A 6,961-nucleotide genomic window follows, 5' to 3' on the forward strand; every position below is an offset into this window, starting at 1 on the left:
AGGATCTTTTAAAGATGTTTTAAAGCAGGGCCTCAACTTCTTAGGGGAGGAAAAAGTAAAAAAATCATTGATCTGTTTGGACCAGGGACTTGCCCAGTGGTTTTGGACACAATGTTACTAGATCCAACACTGCTATGCAAAATAATACCCCTTCAGTACTGTCAGTAGCCTGCACCCCAAGTAGGAATTACAGCGAGGTCAGATGGGAGACCTCAGAGCAGCGGCCGTGAGCCAGGACCCCACCAGCATGAGCTCCAATGAATGTAAAGTGGGTCCTCGTACTTTCAGCCACCCATGGCTTCGTTAACTCTGTAAGTCCTGTAAGTAAGGGACTATTCTAATAGGTGTTTTCTGACCTAGAATAGGAAGCATCGGATGTACACCAAAGACACATCTAACATACTTTTTTCTCATGCCACACAAACCAGCACTTGATCTGGCCACCTTTACCTGGATGACAAAACAAGCTGGAGTTGCATCTTCTGTCTAACCATGCTCACTCCCCTCAGCCAGGACGTTTCACTATACGTAACTACGCTCGCTTACCAGTTTGAAAAAGTAGCGCGTCCTGGCAGCCACTGCACACGTACCATTCTCTGGGAATGTATTGGTTTTGTGTGGCAAGGTTTTGGTAGCGGGGGGGGGTTACAGGGGTGGCTTCTGTAAGAAACGGCTGGAAGCTTCCCCTGTGTTCGAGAGAGAGCGAGCCCATACTAGCCGGCTCTAAGACGGACCCGCCACTGGCCAAGGCCAAGCCAATCAGTGATAGTGGTAACGCCTCTGTGATAACATTTTTAAGAAGGAAAAAAAGTTGGGACAGGGAGAAACAGCTGCCGGAGTGAGGAGTGAGAACATGTAAGAGAAACAAGCCTGCGGCCACCAAGGTCAGTGCAGAAGGAGGGGGAGGAGATGCTCCAGGCGCCGGAGCAGAGATTCCCCTGCAGCCCCTGGGGAAGACCCTGGTGAGGCAGGCTGTCCCCCTGCAGTCCAGGGAGGTCCACGGTGGAGCAGATCTCCACCTGCAGCCCGTGGAGGACCCCACGCTGGAGCAGGTGGGTTCCCGAAGGAGGCTGTGACCCCGTGGGAACCCCACGCTGGAGCAGGTTCCTGGCAGGACCTGCGGATCTGTGGAGAGAGGAGCCCACGGAGCAGGTTTTCTGGCAGGACTTGTGACCCCGTGGGGGACTCACGCTGGAGCAGTGTGCTCCTGAAGGACTGCACACCATGGAATGGACCCATGCTGGAGCAGTTTGTGAAGAACTGCAGCCTGTGGGAATGGCCCACGTTGGAGGAGTTCGTGGAGGACTGTCTCCCGTGGGTGGGACCCCACGCTGGAGCAGGGGAAGAGTGTGATGAGCCCTCGCCCTGAGGAGGTGAAGCGGCAGAAAATATCGTGTGATGACCGTAAACCCCATCCCTGTCCCCCTGTGCCGCTGGGGGGGCTTGGTGGAGAAATCTGGGAGTGACGTTGTGCCCGGGAAGAAGGGAGGGGTGGTGGGAAGATGTTCTGAGATTTCGTTTTATTTCTCATTACTTTGCTCTGGTTGATTGGTAATAAATTGAGTTAATTTTCCCACATTGAGTCTGTTTTGCCCGTGACGGTAATTAGTGAATGACCTCTCCTGTCCTTATCTCGACCCGCAAGCTTTTTGTTATAATGTTCTCTCTCCCCTGTCCAGCTGAGGATGGGGGAGTGATAGAACGGCTTTGGTGGGCACCTGGTGTTCAGCCAGGGTCAACCCATCTCATCCCTGTTGCCCCCAACATGATCCCAGTTCCTCCCAGTGTGGTTGCAGTCAGTCCCAGTTGCTCCAACTGTGCTTCCAGTTTCTCCTAGTCACTCCCAGTCACTCCCAATATGATCCCAGTTGCCCCCACTCTGATCCCAGTTGCCCCCAGCATGGGCCCAATTGCTCCCAGTGTGATCCCAGTTGCACCCCAACATAGTCGCAGTTACTCCCACTTGCCCCCAGTAGGATCCCAGTTACCCCAGGAGCTGCGTTCCCATGGGGGGGCCCTCCTGGACCCCTTTGAGGTTTTCCCCTTCTACACCATCGGTCACCTCCTCTTTGGGGAGCTGGTAGGGAACCCGGGCATCTGGGGGGGAACCAGGAATGCCAGGGGACACCCAGGAGTTCGGGGCTGTGTCCTTGGGTGGGGGGACTGTTTGGGTTCTGCGGGGACCCAGGCGTCCGGGCACGCAACTCAGCGTTTATTGACCAGGGAGAGGGGCCAGGGCGGTGGCCCAGTTCCTCCCAGTATGATCCCAGTCGCTCCCAGTATGATTCCAGTTGCCAGCAGTGTAGTCCCAGTTGCTCCCAGTATGATCCCCGTCTTGCCCTGCATGATACCAGTTGCTCCCAGGTACCCCAGCATGGTCCCAGGTGCCCCCCAACATAGTCCCACTTGTTCCCAGTTAACCCAGTATGGTCGCAGTTGCCCCCAGTAGGCTCAGAGTCACTCCCAGTACAATTCCAGTCGCTCCCAATACAATCCAGCGCCCCCAGCATGCTCCAAGTCACTCCCAGTATGATTCTGGTTGCTCACGGTATGATCCCAGTTGCCCCGAGTGTGGTCCCACTTGCTGCCAGCATGATCTCACTTGCTTCCAGTGTGGTCCCAGTCACTCCCAGTTGCCCCAGCATGGTCGCAGTTGCCCCCCAACATAGTCTTAATTTCCCCCAGCAAAATCCCCATTGCTCCTAGTCACTTCCAGTCCCTCCCAGTGTGGTCCCACTTGCTCCTAGTATGTTCCCAGTTGTCCCTAGCACGGTCTCAGTTGCTCCAGCTGTGCTTCCAGTTTCTCCTAGTCACTCCCATTCACTCCCAATATGATCCCAGTTGCCCCCACTGTGATCCCAGTTGCTCCCAGTTGCCCCTAGCATGGGCCCACTTGCTCCCAGTGTGATCCCAGTTGCACCCCAGCATAGTCGCAGTTACTCCCAGTTGCTCCCAGCATATCCCACTTGCCCCCAGTGCTCTGCCTGGCCATGGGGCCCCTATAGGAGCGACAGAGCATGCGGCAGGGACAGGGCAGGGGGGCGTTCTCTAGGGCCCCTACAGGGGTCTACAGGGTGCCTACAGGGTGCCTACAGGGCCTGATGGACCCCCCCTCCCCAGCTCTCCCCAGGGCAGCAACTGGTTTCCCTGGAAAGGCTTCGAGTTCTCCGTCCCCTTCACCGAGATGAAGCTGCGGCCGCAGCGCGACCGAGGGGACCCAGGTGTCTGGGGGGGTCCCAGGTGTCCGGGGGGGTCTGCTGGCAAATGACAACAGCTTTCCAAACAAACTGGAACAAGGTTGAAATGTGACAGCTTCGTATTGAACGTTATTCTAAAATAGTCAGGACCAGCTGTGAAGACTGGCTCTCTGTTTGGGGCCACATCCTACCTTTTACAATACAAAAACAAGGCCACTTGGCACAGGAAAAAAACATACCTCTTGGCAGCACCTCCCCACGTCGCATCAGTTCAAAAGATTTAAAGTCCTACCTGTCTTTTCAAAATGAAACCCCTTGATATGTTATTTTTTGTACGTGTTAGCTACCAGCAAGCTTCTACTGGTACCTTTTTTCTGTCACTAGCCTCTTCTCTGCTCCTGTTCAGCTATCACTGCAAATCTCATCACGTTGGATAGTTTACTGAAAATTTATTGTAACCAAAAAGGGACATAACAGGGCTGTAATGGATTCTGCAAAGCATTTTGCTGCTGCTATTCTGTAACAGGTACCACCTTCTTCTGCCAGGCAAGCAAAACAAAATTCAGCTGTGAAATTTTTTGCAGTATACCCCACCCAAACTAATCAACAATGGTTAAAAATAACATGCCCCAGCAAAACCTTTCATGATACATGGCCACAACTCACAATTCTCTACAAAATGTTCACTTCTATAAAGCTCTGATGTAAAACTCAAATAATCAAGCAGCAATATTTTAAGTGCAGCACAGGGTCTTCCATGTCACTATTTGCAACGCTTGAATTCATTTACATTTTAACAAAATTTAATACCGATGACTTGGGAATTAAGTCATTTTTTTTAATATCCGTCATTCTATGTAGTGACAGATTTCACGTTTTGCTTATCTTTATCTTTGCTCTCCTTCGATTTTTCCTTCTTGTGTTTGTGGTTTTGGCTCTTCTCCAATTCCGTTTCGCTTCCAATGTGTTTCTTATGCTTCTTGTGACTCTTATGCTTCTTGTGACTCTTATGCTTCTTGTGCTGCTGCTTCTCTTTTTTCTTTTTCTTTTTCTTGCTGTCTTGACTCTCACCTGAGCTGGCACTGCTGCTGTGGCTTCGAGGCTGACTCTCAGGAGGCCTTTGACTACAGCTAACACTGGGACGGCTTTGACTTCTGCTTGCTTCAGGCTGGTCAACTGCAGCAGGTGCTGCCGTATCCTCTTTCACCTTATCAGCAGACTTTTCTTTCGGGTCTTTTGGACTTTTTCCTGCAGCTCCCTCATCTTTTGCAGATACATTACTCTCACTGTCATTTTCATTGTGGTCTTTCTTTGCCTTTTCCTCCATGGCTGCTCTGGTTTCTGGGTGATCTTTTGTCACTTTTGGGTGAACTTTCTGGGGGGTACCAAGAACCTTCTCACCCTTTTGAGAGGAAGATGTTTCAACACTGCCTGTCTTGGGCAACTCCTCCTTCACTTTTTTCGCAGGAGGTTCCATTCCAGGAGATTTTTCACGAAATGAAGGAAATCCTTCATTCTCATCTCCTTTTCTTCTCTCCTGGTGTTTTTTATGTTTATTTCCTTTGCCACCTCCCTGTGGATATTCCACTTCCTTCTCTTTTGATTTGGTAGGATCTTTGATGACAGGGCGCGCTCTTCCGGAAGATTTTTCAGGGTAACTTCCAGCTCTATTACCAGGTGACCTTGACCTAGAACAATAGTTACGACTCTTCCCTTTGCCTCTTCTTGGATACAGCTGCGATGGCGAGTAGGAATGCAAATGGGAACGACAAAATGATCGAGAGTGGGAGCGAGAGGGGGAAGAAGCTGATCTTGACTTGGAGTAGGTATAGAAACTTCTAGAGTAGGACGAAGCACTATAAGGAGGCTTGGACCTTAAAAAAAACACAACACACACACACACAAGTTAATTCAAAACAGTCACTCTCCCCAGTTTTTTCCTCCCAAATTTGGTTTGAGGTTTTTTGACTCTCCATACACTTATGTTCTTTCAGCTGCTGACATAATGCTACTGCCAGCTGAAGAACTTAATAGCATGTAAAAGTTTCTGCTCACAAGACAGAACAGCTGTTGCTTTGTTAGTGGAAAAACAGAGAGGAAGGCTAAGTCTGTTTCCACTCACTTCTACCACATGAACTACCAGACCTATTGGCCGATTTCAGGTGGTGTATAGTGCCCTCTACTGCTATGTCAATGCACACTTTTTTTCACTACTCTGCAACTACATGCAGCGCAATTCATTGCAGTTGTTGCAGTAAGATGCAAAAAGAGCAAGTCTTAATGGCTACAGTGCAGTATCAAACATCAGGAAAACATGGTTTGGCCTGAAGACAGTAAAGCTCAATTTCAAAATGCCTGCTTAGTCTCTTTAACTTCACTACTTCTTTGGCAATTTGTACAGGATGCAAAATACTTGTACTGCAGTCTTACAATCAACACTTCTAGCCCAACGTCCTAGCAAAATCTTGCACATACCTCTAGCTCTAACCAAGGATAGTGACCGTGCTTCAAGAAAAAGTCGTATCTAAAGGCTTCTAAACTCAGCCTCGAGTAATATGACTCAATGCCATTACTCTAGGAAAGCTACTGACAGCATTACTAAGAGACAGCTATTCAGACTCCTGCCCAAGTGATTTGGGGGATAGAAAACATCAGCTGCCCTGAGTTTTTTCTTCACAAGTTTTTCTTGTTTTTCATTTAACAATGTCAACAAAATTCTAGTGAAAGCCACCAGTTTGCAGTCCAGCTTAAAATCTCTCCGTGTATCCACAGGAGAGAGACAAAAGACGAAATGGAGACAATTGTCTCACTTATCTCCTCCGATGTGCTTTGAGGTAATGGTTACAATCAGAACAGGGAGATGCAGAAAATCCGGCTGCTACACCTATTCAGTTCCCAGCCTCCTCACGGCTCTCAGGAGGTGAAGGGTGTCATTGCAGAGAAGCTTCAGGAAAAGAGACCCCTCTTCCTTAACAACTGCTGCCCCATTATCACTATCAGTCAACTGTAATCTCTGCCATATTTGAGCTAGTAACCTACATATGAAACTCCTATCCCTGCTAATCCCTTGAATCATCCAATCCATCCAATGAGAGAGAGGTGCAGTGGAACTCCCCCTGATTCTTCCAGACAACCTGCTTCTCCATTACAGACATGTAAACCAGTTACCTGGAAAATGAATGCCTCTGCTCCTTTGGAATCTTTTTACGTTCCATCAATTCCTTAGCAAAATCACTGGCAAACTCATCGAGTTTGGACTTTTTCTTTTCCCTGTTAAAATAAGTTTGACCTTTATTACAAAAAGGCACCAAGAAACAAAACATGGCCTATATGAGAAAATATAGACTGCGTGCAAACGCAAAAGGGGAACGTGCTATTTCAGCAAAAACAGTTTAGCATTCCTACAAGTTTTAGGGAAAGTTCTAGAATGACATTTGTCTTGGTTTAGTTTTGCATGTTTACCATCTGCAACAAAAAAAGTATATTGGAAAAAACACTGTCATTTTTGCTTACGTCAGGTGCACTTGAGTGTAACTGCAGCTTGTTATGCCATCAAAATACAAACATGAAGCCCCACGCAGCTTCACTGAGCCAAATACTTACTCCTCTTTAAGACTCCGTTGTTCTCTGTAAAACTCCTCCCTAGAGAAAGGAGATGCTTGTGTCCTTGGGATGGTAAGTGAAGGAGACATGGGTACTGCTCTTGGGACCCAAGCTGATGATGTGTTTGCAGGAGCTGGGGGATATCCTGGAGGGGGGACAGT

The sequence above is a fragment of the Accipiter gentilis genome, unplaced genomic scaffold, assembly GCF_929443795.1.
Source record: "Accipiter gentilis unplaced genomic scaffold, bAccGen1.1, whole genome shotgun sequence".
NCBI lineage: Eukaryota > Metazoa > Chordata > Aves > Accipitriformes > Accipitridae > Astur > Astur gentilis.